Raw genomic sequence first — 13,562 nt, forward strand, 5'->3', positions numbered from 1 at the left:
CCCTTTCATCCAGTCCACTAGCAGGATTCAGAACATACAGACAATCCTCTTGGATTTTGCTAGAAAAACCTTTGCTTGTTGGGGCAAATAGTAGAATTGGAGTCAGAGATTGATCTGAAGGAGGTGGACTCTTAAGAAGCTCAAAATAATTATTGACTCTATTTTCAGAGTGCCTATTACCTGAAAAGCATTTAATATATGCCATTGCTAGTACTCCCCATAGCTCTCCAAGTTGCTTATTACAGTTGGGGACTCTTGGATTGAGAAAAGCCCAGAAGCTTGCCCAAGGTCATCTAATAGGTGAATTGCAGAGCTAGGATTTAAACCTGCACCCATGTGGCCCCGTTTTTTAATCGCATTGTTCTGCCCCTCGGGACAAGTAACTCTTCAAAAAGGAAATGCCAGGTAGACAGGCTGCAGACAGCCTGTGTGTTAGTTTGTGTGAATACATTCTATTAACAATAATCTACTTGGATTAGAGAAAATCTAGCAGTTTCAGACCTCACCTCAGCAATTGGTATAGCGTTATTACTGAGCCAGCCCTGGGTCAGCCTGCTAGGATTCAAACCCTCACGTTTATTTCGTACATGGTTACTGGCTAGCTGTGTAATTTGGGGCTGTTACTTAGGTTTCTCGAGCTGTAAATGGGGATAATAATAATAATACATTCCTCAGTGAGCTGTGAGGATTAAATGAAAGAATCCTTGCAAAGTACTCTCGGATAATCAATACAAGATAACTATTGTTATTGCCAAAATTGCTTATACATGTTTGTGTCTCCCCTGCCCTGTGCATATGGGAAATAATTTTTTTTACAGGGGAATATTTTGGAGCAAACTAACTTGTAACTTGCTAGAAACCTCAAATAATAATACCAAATAAGTAAAGCAGGCTGGTGTACGAAATTTGCCAGCTGTGGAGGGCATTGCAACAAAACCTGTGCTGGACAGAAAAGGCTGAAGCATCCATGCCCCATTACTTCATAGCCTAACTCCGCTGACTCAGCCTAAGGCAGGCAGTAATCACAGCCAAGTTTATATGCTCGAGAATTGATGTGACCATATTTTCACATTCTCAAAAGCAAAGTCAAGAAAAAAAGCATGATCAGAAAGTTTTTATGGGACTAATCATGAAATGCTGACAGCTCCAGCTTATTGATTTACCTTTAGTTAACCTCTATAATTTGGATGATCTACCCAGCCCAAACTGGAGGTATAGCAGGGGAATCCCTTTTGTCTTTTGGTGACTTTGGAACAAAGAACTTGTCAGTTCTTATTTATCCTATAGAGGGTAATTGATTTGGGATGGTGGTGAGTGTTCAGATGGGATTTCTAGAGGACATTTATCTTAGTCCCTCCACAGCCCACACAATCAATATTGTTTATGCTAATGATGTGATCCTCTCACTGCATCAGAAATTCTGAAAAGTATGTGCCGGAGCAGTCATAGTACCGTATTCAATTACCTCTTTGTGTTTCTAATAATATAAATAAATTAGAAGACATGTATTTGACTACTGTTCTCAAGCTGCAAATCCATTGTTTTCTTGTTAAATGGTACTAATTGTGGTTGTCATGGAAACCCTGAAGGTACTTAGGCCGAATTGCCCGATCTATTTTTTTCTTTTGTAAGTGATTATTTCTTTGGCTGACATTGAAATTCCTCCTCTAGAAAGCTATTATGCATATGCTCACAAGACACTTGCTCTAAGTTAAGATGCTCGATAAACCTGTTACACCAATTATATTGTACTATGGTTATGAGAATCAAATTACTTCATATGTAAACTGATCATTTAGAAAAATTAATAAAGCTAATTGGCTGGGTTTTTTTTTTTTGCTAAAAGTATTGATGTGAAAGCTAGATGATTTTGAAAAATAAAACCTACTTGCTTAATTTTATTTCTATGTATGTTTTATATTATTTTATTAATATAAAACCATATATTTATATAATTATATAAAATTATATATAACAATATTTTTATTAATATACATTTTATATTATTTTATTTGTGTATGCTTTTAAAATATCATTTTTCTGTAACTTTTTCAAAAAATGTAAAAGTTACCTTAAAGAATTTCATCTGCTTCTTGTTAAACCCGTGGGTAGGTTTCATGGGGAACAGATATTTGTGGACGGTGTGTATGCAGAGGAAAACATCTCAGGAATCTTATGGTCTTGGGTAACATATTAGACCCACTAGTAATCGATTGTGGGTATTTTACCTGTGTTTCGGTATCCTCGTGTGTAAACTTCATTGGGTTGTTGTAAAGTTGAAGCATAACTCTGTATGTCATGCTTCTGGTCCAGTGCCAGGCAGATAGCAGATGCTGGAGAAATTTCACTCCTGTTCCAGTCTGTCTCCCTATTCACCCTCCCCTCACTCAGCCCTGCAGACAGGCTCACCCCCAGGATCCTGGAGTGACATATTTGGGTGAAAAGGACAAAATGTTTGGCTGGCAGAACCTCAGCAAATTTTTAGTGTCCTCGTGCCATTCCCTTATTATGGGATGCAAACAGTGTCCTGGGACAAGTCTGATCTGGAAAGAGAAGGTTTTACAAAGATTTGATCAATTTCATAATGATAACTTCCAAGTAACTATTAGAAAGTTTATTCCCCTCCCAGTACAACACAGGATCACCCAAGGGTGGGTTGGGGTGGGGAGAAAATTCATTAGTTTACCTTGTACAAGTGTGAGTTTTAGAAAATGCATAATTAAAAAAATATTTATTGTGGTGCTGTGGCTACTCCCACAGCTCATTACACTTCTGCAAAATCTTCATTCTTGTGATCGAAATGCAGTCATCACATTGGTTGTATATGATATCTAAAAGGAAATAAACAGTCTTATGAGTTTTTATCTTAGTAAGTCTTCCCTACTACACATTTGATTCATATTATGAATCAAATTTTATTTATTTTAATAAAATTGAATATAGAGTAAATCCAGATTATGTTCCCACTGTGTCTTCTATAAGCCTCAATTGATAGCGTATACACATGCTCGCTTACCATATGATATCACCATTGTTTATATATGTATTTATCCTCACAGATTAAACTGTTTACATATAGGGACTGCAGTTTGTAAATAAAAAAAAGAAAAATGAAATGAAACAAAAACTTAAAATCTCCAGCACCAAGTAGGTTTAGGCTATTTCTTTTATTCATTGAATGATTATTTACTGAGTGCCCACTCTTGCCCTCTGCTGTACTATCTGCTGGGGATTCAGTGGCAGATGCGTCTCCCTGGGCATTAAGCATGCATCTACAGCAGCGGATGCTAAGTGCTGTGAGCACTGAACTGCAGGCTCTCAGAGAACATGTTGGCTCCCTAACCCACATGGGAATGGCACGTAAGTCAAGTCAGCCTTCCCCAAGGTGATGCCTTCGAAGGGGAGAACTGATGATGCACAGTTTGATTTAACAAGGTTAGGAAGACGGTTCCAAACAAAACGAAAAGCAAATATAAACAGCCAGAGGTCAGGGACCAAAAGACGGTTTCTTGCATTCCTGTTCCCGCAAGTTTGTAGAGAAGAGTATCCAGCCTCTACAAAATCCACACTGGTGCCATTGATCAGCTGTTTTTAAATACGAGATCTCACGTTTAACAAACTGAACTATAAGCTCTGTGGATCTTTGTTTCGTAGGCTGAGGTGACAGCTCTGATAGGCCCTGATTGTGTAGCCTTTCAAGATGACTTTGAATCAACATGCCACCCTCCCAGCACACCCCAGAATGGAGCCCGTGGGTGAAGAACAAAGGTGACCTCTGGGTTTGGTTTTTTAAATTTCAATTTACTGATCTATTATTCCAGATTTCAAATATGTATTTAATACTATTTACTCAAATAGTATTTGGGCAAGGGTTTGGACTAATTTTTCAGTATTTTAAATAAGGCATAATGGGGTGCCCGGGATTAAGGAAATTGTAGAACTCAGCATAGTCAGTGGAGTCCAGAGAAATCTGGATTTGCCTCCTGGCTCCTTCTCTTCAGATCTAGGAAACCTCTAGCATGTTCTTCCCTCATCTATGAGGCAGAGCGGGGGGATACCTATCCAGAGGACTTCTGTGAAGATTAACTGAAATGTAAATTAAAAAAAGTGAAACGAAGCAAAGAAGTTTCTTTGATTAAGTGAGATTCCCTATTTAACATGATGCCTGATGCCTGGTTTCATTAGCAAATGATAATTAGTAATGCAAGTAATTTTTAAAAATGTTTATTTATTTTTGAGAGAGAGAGAGAGACAGAGAGAGACAGAGTGTGAGCAGGGGAGGAGCAGAGAGAGGGAGACACAGACCTGAAGCAGGCTCCAGGTTCTGAGCTGAAGCAGGCTTCAGCACAGAGTCTGACACAGGGCTTGAACCCACAAACTGGGAGATCGTGAGCTGAGCTGAAGTCAGACGCTTAACTGACTGAGCCACCCAGGCGCCCCTGAAAGTAATTTTTAATAGCCTCAGCAACATTCTTTATTTCTCCTGTATTATTACTATTTTTTAAACTAGTTTGTTGGGCTATACTTTACATACTATAACATTCATTTATTTTCAGTGTACAATTCCGTGAATTTTAGTATATGCAGAATTAGATAATTGATATTGCAATAAAATTTTAGAACATTTCCATCACCCTAGAAAGAATGTTTTATGTCCAAGAATTCCTAATTGTGTGTGGGAAATGTTCTATTTTTTTAATGTTTAGTTTTAAGAGAGAGAAAGAGAATGCTCACCTGGTTGGAGGAGGGACAGAGAGAGAGGGAGAGAGAGAGAATCCAAAGAGGCTGCATGCTCCTTAGAGCCTGACTCTGGCCTTGATCTCACCAGCATGAGATCATGATCTGAGCTGAAATCAAGAATCGGATGCTCAACTGACTGGACTACCCAGGGACCTCAGGAACTGTTCTATTTAAGAATCCATGATAATCATCATATTCACTAAGTAACCACAGGTTGTCATGTGGTGATATTCTGATAATTATCACAAAAAATGTTAATTCTTCCTAACACCCCTGACAAGTTGCAGCTGACTAAGACTATTTGGAGAAAGTACAGTCTAAACTGAGATCCATCTGCAGCACTGTTGTGTGATTGTTGGATGAGTTAATAGCCAATGTACCTAATACAAAACCTGAAGTCTTTTATCTGAAGATGGACATTACTTCCGGTACCTTTGTTATGTATAGTGATGATGGGAAACAAAGTATAGATAATTCTCGAGGAGTTTCCAGAAGATATTTGATACTAAACAAGAAGGAGAGGCAACCCACATTCTCCTCCTTTCTCCCCACACACCCCCACCAAAAAAAAAAAGAGGTTAATTCTTTAAGTATGTTATAACTTCTGATAACAAGCTTGGCTAAATACTATTGATACAGTACAAAAGAACCACTGTATTTTACTTATGTGGCTATATATTTTGGCATTTTTCAGTAATCATTCTAAAAAAATTTTTTAATGCTTATTTATTTTTGAGAGAGAGAGAGAGAGTGTGTGTGTGTGTGTGAGTAGGGGAGGGGCAGAGAGAGAGAGGGAGACACAGATTCTGAAGCAGGCTCCAGGCTCCGAGCTGTCAGCACAGAGCCTGATGTGAGATCAAACTGTGAGATCATGACTTGAGCTGAAGTTGGATGCCCAACCAACTGAGCCACCCGGGCGCTCCAATAATGAATCATTCTAAAGAGTATATTCTCTGATACCTTCCTTCCAATTTCTTTTCAGATAATAAGGGAGGGCATCATTCATATTTGTTGATATCATTAAGAATTATTGAATTTTTAAGATTTCATACAAAGAACATTCCATCATGATCCTTGGTGGTTATTCAAATAAGGAAGTTTTAGAAAAGTGACAAATATTGTCATGAAACTTCTGTGGAAAAAGTCTTTCTTATTTAAGTGTTATTCTGAAAAGATAGTCATTGATAACATTGAATGTGTTACTGCAAAATCTTTGAAAAAGGGCAAGCACTACAAGAAAGTATGCTATGGGGTCAGGTATGAGGGCTCTGCGTAGGAAGGCTCTGGTCAAACTGTGGTTAATTCTGCCAGGTTTTAGCTGTGGGATGTTAAACCCAGTTCCTTAACTCTGGTTCACAGTCTCCTCATTTGTAAAATAGAGGTGATAACACGGTTATGGGAATTAACCTATTATATTAGTAAATCAATTAGTACAGTGCCTGCTATCTAATAAGAGTTCAATAAACGGCTGCTGGAGTTTTATTGAGTTGTAGACTCCTAGGGAATTGGTAAAGGAGCCATTTTATTAAGTTTAAGAACAAAGGGGGTGACTTCCTATTAGGAAAATTATAAATATAGGGGAAGAGGTTTTTTTAATCTTCAGTAGGGAACCGAAAGTCTCCCCCTCTGACTGGGAAATAGCAATCATTGAAGAACTGAATGAAAATAAATTTTGGTGCACAAACTGTGTGACACAGAGATTGATCTATTGTACTGTAATCTGATTTTTGCTCTTTATCTATGAGGAGAGGAGATGAGGAGGCCAAAGAAAAACAAATCTTAGTAGAAGGGTCCCAGACAGACATTCTAAGGCCTTAGGTGTATTGACACAGAAAGGGCATCATCTGTCTCCACCTGAGCCTGAAAAATGCCAGAAGTGGCTGTGAAAGGCCTGAGACTGACAAGTTGGATGTCATCCATGTTCATGGCTCTGTGATGACTGATATGTAGTTGGGGGCTAGGATATTAACATGAAAATCAGTGGACCCAGAACAAGTGAGAAGACCTGATTGTCTGGGATCCTCAGGCCACCTGGTCACTTTCAGGACTGAATTAAGAGTGATACTGAGTAGGGCTGATGCCTGCTGATTGCTGGGGAAGCTGGATCTAGGAGCTCTAACAATGACTCAAAGTAGGGATGGATTACAAATGGGGAATGATGACCACAGGAGGAAATGGGGAAGGCTGATGCTGTGACTGAAGTTCAGGGAGCTGGGGGCTGCATCACTCCCAGTTGGTCTTTTTAGCTTCTTATAATTTGAATGTACTTGTCTTTCTTGGCCTCTCTTACCTATAGGAGAGCCTCAGAGGTCCCAGGCTGTCAGAGAAAGTTTAGTTCCATGGTGGCAGTGGTATCCATCCAAGAGTCCTTGGTTTTCCCATAGTTAGAGCTGGATTCATCTCTGAGGGCCTGAAGGAACCAGCTTTACCAAGGTCCAGAAACTTTGTCTGTGGGGGCTGGTATCAGCGCTCAGGGCTCTATTAGTTATACTTTTAGCTCAACCCTGAAAGGGGCTTTGAAACTAAGGTGAAGCGAAGTTGTGGACTAAACATAACTTGTATGCGCTCGGAAGGGATTTTGCCTACAGGTTCAAACTCTAAAAGATGCATCTTGATCTTCCAAAAGATCTATGATTGATTTTAAAAGACAAGAATAGATTTATTAGGCGGTTGTAGGGGACACACTCGTTCATTTATTTTTATTCAATTTTTATACAAATATCACTGACTTCATATGAATGGAAGGTGGTGCATTCTCTGTGAAGTTTAAGAAGATCTAGACATAGTCTACATTCTCAAGATGTTTCTTGTCTAGAAAGGTGGTTGGCAAACTATGTTGGCAGGTTAAATCCTGCCTGCTGACTGTCTCTGTAAACAAGGCTTTGTTGGAAGATAGCCATGCTCATTTGCTTACCTATCATCTATGACTGCTTTCCTGCCACAACAACCAAGTGGAGTAGTTGCAAGAGAGACAATATGACCCTTAAAACCTCAAATATTTACCATCTGGCCCTTCATGTAAAATGTTTTCTGACCCCTGGGCAAGAATAAGCCACTTAGAAAAGTTCCACTCTTCACTTCACCTTACACAGTGACACAGTGTTTCTTCAGTGGGATAGAAACAGAAAATGGTGATATGGCACTTTAGGCAGGGAGACTATAAGATGAACCCCACTCTGCCATGTGTCCCCTGCCCTGAGTGACATGGGACCCAAGAGTATATGAGATTTGCTATGACTTTTCAGAGATTCAGAAGAAGCTGAGTGTGGGCTGTTGGGCTATAGAGGCCTGGTGAGTGGATGAGGTGTGTGGACCTGACTGGAACAAAGGTCACTGGGTGAAAAATAAGTTGGTTTATATCAGCAATGGATGGTCCCTCAAGTCCAAGGAGGGGCTTTGGATGAGATAGACCAATATGGTGGTAAAATAGAAGTTCCCAGGGACTCCATCCAGCAGTAAGAACAATGGCTAACATTCTCATGGCATTTACTATGTGCCAGATACAATTAACATGGTAAATGCTATGAGATATGCCATGAGATAACATAGTTTAACTCATTTAATATTCAAAACAGTCCTGTGAGGTGGGTAGCTATTATTATCACCTCCTATTTGACAGAGGGTAGACCCAACGTACAGAGAAGTTAAATAACTTGCCCAAATCCCCATAGCAGTGAAGTAACAGAGACAGGAGCTGAAAACATGCAGGATCAGGATCGTGGGCTTACCTAGTATTCCAAATTGCTTCTCTAAGGGAAGGAGGGAGGGGGTGAGACTGAGTATTTCCCAAAAAAGATTGAAAGTGGCTCAGTCGCACATGTGGTAACCTGAGGAGCAAGCAACACTCAAAAATAGGGAGATAAAGTTATGTATTTATACACTAGAATCTATGGCTGTAAAGATAAATATCTGCTACAAATGTTAGTCCTGAATTTTCCATTCAAGTTGTACGGTGATGACAGGATTACTTGTCTCTCATGAACCAACAGGTAGGGGCTCCGGCTCCGGGAGGGTTCGTTTAGAGGCTATGACCATGCTCTGAACTCGGTATCCATAGGTATGAGTAAGTTGGGCATTTAAGGTGTGTTAAATATGCCCTTGTTAAATTTCATGAGTTTGCCAGATCTATCATGTTGATCAGCCCCCCTGTGCCTCATCCCAGTTCTGGCCAGAGCAGGGGATCTGGAGCTTTGCAGCTTCTTTGGTTGTGCAGCCTCCTTAGGCTGATGGAGCAGAGGCCCCCAGGATTACTGGCTATCCTTACCCTGCACTCTTCCATCTATATCCCATCAGTACTGCTAAGCCCACCACCACTTGCCTATGCTTAAACCTGTGCAGGGTCCATCAGTCTCATGCCATCTAATCAAGTAGGCAGGCACATGTCTGTTACAATCACTGTTGCATTTGAATGATGAGACCCCAGTGTCTGGGAGGACATTGAAGCCTATCTGAAATGAACTAGTTTCCTCTGAACACAGAGCTGTAGTTCTTTGTAGAAGAACATGCCCACCTTTGGCCCTGAGTTAAGATTACATCTAAAATAATTTTTTTCTATAGTATTTTGCGGAAAAGTTTTCAAAATCCATTTTACTTACCACTACTAGTCTGAAATGGATGAAAATAGAGTTTATAGCTTTTTCAGAATCTGAAATCTTAAACTAAGAGGATTTAAAGGAAGGCTACCGGGGGCGCCTGGGTGGCGCAGTCGGTTAAGCGTCCGACTTCAGCCAGGTCACGATCTCGCGGTCCGTGAGTTCGAGCCCCGCGTCAGGCTCTGGGCTGATGGCTCGGAGCCTGGAGCCTGTTTCCGATTCTGTGTCTCCCTCTCTCTCTGCCCCTCCCCCGTTCATGCTCTGTCTCTCTCTGTCCCAAAAATAAATAAACGTTGAAAAAAAAAATTAAAAAATAAAAAAAAAATAAAGGAAGGCTACCTAGTTGCTAATAAAATATCATATTGCATTTATTCTTTTTGATATTGTAAATTCACCAAGAAAGACAGGAGAAGAGAGGTCTGACAAACATTGCTAGTCCTAAATTATCCTAGAAGGTTGGCAAAATGCCAAGAAAAGAAGGGTTCTATGATGGATAGGAAAATATTATAGAAGTGCTTGCCATAGCCCTCTTTTCTAAACACAGCCAGAACACTTATGGGATTTTGTTCCAAAACATTTTAATTATATATAATGGAAGAGTGTTGCCAGATAAACATATCTCTGATTTCATATTGCAAGTCAATGGAAAAAATGGGTCTACTTTTAAAGATTTAATTAACACTAAATGTACTAATTATGTCATTAGAGTGTATTAAAAGTTATTGCCATGGTGATTTTTATTTTAGAAAGATCACATAGCCCCAAATATTTTCCCCCAAACATTCCAAATGAAATTTTCATGTAATATCCTTTAACATTTTTTTCTGGAAAATGTTATTCTGTGTAGAAACTTCAGAAAATGTGGCAAAGTAAAAGAAAACAAATTGACTCATAATCTCCAACCATACATGAATACTGTTACTGTGTAGTATGTGAATATGCTTATTATATTTATGTATTTGTACTCAAGTATATAGATTTGATATAGTCACATACAATATATCTATATATTTGAAATCATACTATATATTTAATTCCATATCCTACTTTTTCACAAGAAAATTTCTGAACTTTTTCTTATGCTATTATAATTTAATAAGTGGATTATTTCCATTTTTTGTGTTATAAATAACGTTAACATTTTTTGAGTTAAATATTTGTCCATATTCCTGTTTCTTTTGTTCTTTCTTTCCTTTTTTTTTTTTTTCCAAATTTTGAAATAGTTTATTGGTGGCAACCATTTCAGTTGCATTTATCTACTTAGCTCCATTAACACATGAAGGACAATATATTACTCTTAGGTTTTATGTGTATGGAATGTCTTATGAAAGACTCTTGTTTATATGAAACTTTAGTAGTTCTTTCTAATTGCAGTGCAGTTATGTAATGAGGATGTGTATTGCACACATTGTCAGATTTCGTTTTGGTAGATTAATCAAGGACGAAATATTCTATACATAAATACTGAGGTTTGTAATTATTTGTTACTAAAGAATATTTATTGCTCACTCCTAAATGTATTTGAAAATTAGACTATGTAATAAAGTTCCAAGCAATGTAGTTTATTATACAAATTAATAACATTTCAAAGATGTTTGAAAATAGAAAGAGACATAATCTATTAATAGTATTAATTAGACATTAGAACTTTATTTTTTAATTAATTATTTTTTAATTTACATCCAAGTTAGCTAACATGTGGTGTAATAATGATTTCAGGAGTAGAATTTAGTGATTCATCACTTACATATAACATCCAGTGCTCATCCCAAGTGTCCTCCTCAATGCCCATCATCCATTTAGCCCATCCCCCCACCCAAAACCCCTCCAGCAACCCTCAGTTTATTCTCTGTATTGAGAGTCTCTTATTGTTTGTCCCCTTCTCTGTTTTTATATTATTTTTGTTTCCCTTACCTTCTGTTTGTCTGTTTTGTATCTTAAATTCCACATATGAATGAAGTCATATGATATTTGTCTTTCTCTAATTTCACTTAGCATAATACACTCTAGCTCCATCTACACTGTGGCAAATGGCAAGATTTCATTCTTTTTGATCGCTGAGTAATGTTCCATTGTATATATGTACCACATCTTCTTTATCCATTCATCAGTCAGTGGACATTTGGGCTCTTTCCATACTTTGGCTATTGCCAACAGCACTGCTATAAACATTAGGGTTCATGTGCCCCTTTAAAACAGTACTCCTGTGTCCTTTGGAGAAATACCTAGCAGTGCAATTGCTGGGTCATAGGGTAGTTCTATTTTTAATTTTTTTGAGGAACCTCCACACTGTTCTTCAGAGTGACTGAACAAGTTTGCATTCTACCAGCAGTGCAAAAGGCTTCCTCTTTTTCTGCCTTCTCGCCAACATCTGTTGTTTCCTGAGTTGTTAATGTTAGCCATTCTGACAGGTGTGAGGTGGTATCTCGTTGTGGTTTTGATTTGTATTTCCCTGATGATGAGTGATGTCGAACATCTTTTCTTGTGTCTGTTGGCCGTCTGGATGTCTTCATTCGAAAAGTGTCTATTCACGTCTTTTGCCCATTTCTTCACTGGATTATTTGTTTTTTGGGTATTGAGTTTGGTAAGTTCTTTATAGATTTTGGATACTAACCCTTTATCTGATATGTCATTTGCAAATATCTTCTCCCGATCTGTTGGTTGCCTTTTAGTTTTGCTGATTGTTTCCTTCTCTGTGCAGAAGCTTCTTATCTTAATGAGGTCCCGATAGTTCATCTTTGCTTTTGCTTACCTTGCCTCCACAGACATGTCAAGTAAGAAGTTGCTATGGCCAAGGTCAGAGAGGTTGTTGCCTGTTTTCTCCTTTAGAATTTTGATGTCATCCTGTCTTACCTTTAGGTATTTCATCCATTTTGAGTTTATTTTTGTGTATGGTGTAAGTTTATTTTGTGTATGTGTATGGTCCAGGTTTATTCTTCTGCATGTTGCTGTCCAGTTTTCCCAACACCATTTGCTGAAGAGACAGTCTTTTTTCCATTGAATATTCTTTCCTGCTTTGTCAAAGATTAGTTGGCCATATGTTTGTGGGTCCATTTATGGGTTTTCTGTTCTGTTCCATTGATCTATGTGTCTGTTTTTGTGCCAGTACCATACTGTCTTGATGATTGCAACTTTGTAATACATCTTGAAGTCTGGAATTGTGATGCCTCCAGTTTTGGTTTTCTTTTTCAGGATTGCTTTGGCTATTCAGGGTCTTTTCTGGCGCCATAAAAATTTTAGGATTGTTTGTTCCAGCTCTGTGAAGAATGCTATTTTGATAGGTGTTATTTTGATAGGGATTGCATTGAACATGTAGATTGCTTTGGGTAGTATCAACTCCTGTTTATTTCTTTAAAGTGGAGTGCTAGAAGACACTTTTGAGTCAGAAAGAGTCAGCATTTTAAGGTTCTTAATGTAGCTTGCCAAATTGCCTTCTAGAATCTTTGTGATAATTTAATACTTCTGGCATCACTGAGAATTTTCCCCTAATACTTGAACAATTGAATAAATGAAAACTGAATTGTACAGCTTTATTTTTCTGTCTATCATTACTACAGAGGCTTACCATTTTCACATCATAAATTAGCTCTTTTAATTTTCTCTTCCATGACTTGTCAGTTCATGATATTAGTCACTTGCCTCTTGAAGATTTGGGGATTTTCTTGCTAATAATGTGTATTTTCATGGGGCATTAGTGGAGATAAATTAACATCTTTGGGGAAGAGAATACACATGGAGATCTCAAACCTGGATTCCCAGCATGATCTCCGTCTTCCCACTTCCCTTCATTCTTCAGGAAAATAGCATCATTTGGCATCACCTGTCATTTCTTTATGAATTTCTAATGCTATAAATTGGTACACTGCATTCTCTCTCTCTTTTTTTTTTTCTTAGAACAGTTTTTAGTGCTTGTTTATGCTTGGGACAAATGTAGACTTTGACTGTTTCAGCCTATCTTTGCTTGATATGTAAGACTTTAGGTGCTGTTGATGTTCTCCTCAACTTTGGTTTGTAGATCCTGAATCTTGGCTATATTGGACTGTGAAGAATTTCCTAGGCACCGACATGGTGGGAATATTCTGATGAACATCGATTTTCTAAGATTGGCTGAAGGGCCTGGGACAGGACAATATGACTACTAGGTGTGAAAATGGTCTTTGCTGCTCATCGTGGTAAGAAAAGTGAGATTGAAATGAGAAGAGTTTGTGGATTCAGTTGTAATGTGGCTTG

Source organism: Felis catus, chromosome A1 (assembly GCF_018350175.1).
Source record: "Felis catus isolate Fca126 chromosome A1, F.catus_Fca126_mat1.0, whole genome shotgun sequence".
Taxonomy (NCBI): domain Eukaryota; kingdom Metazoa; phylum Chordata; class Mammalia; order Carnivora; family Felidae; genus Felis; species Felis catus.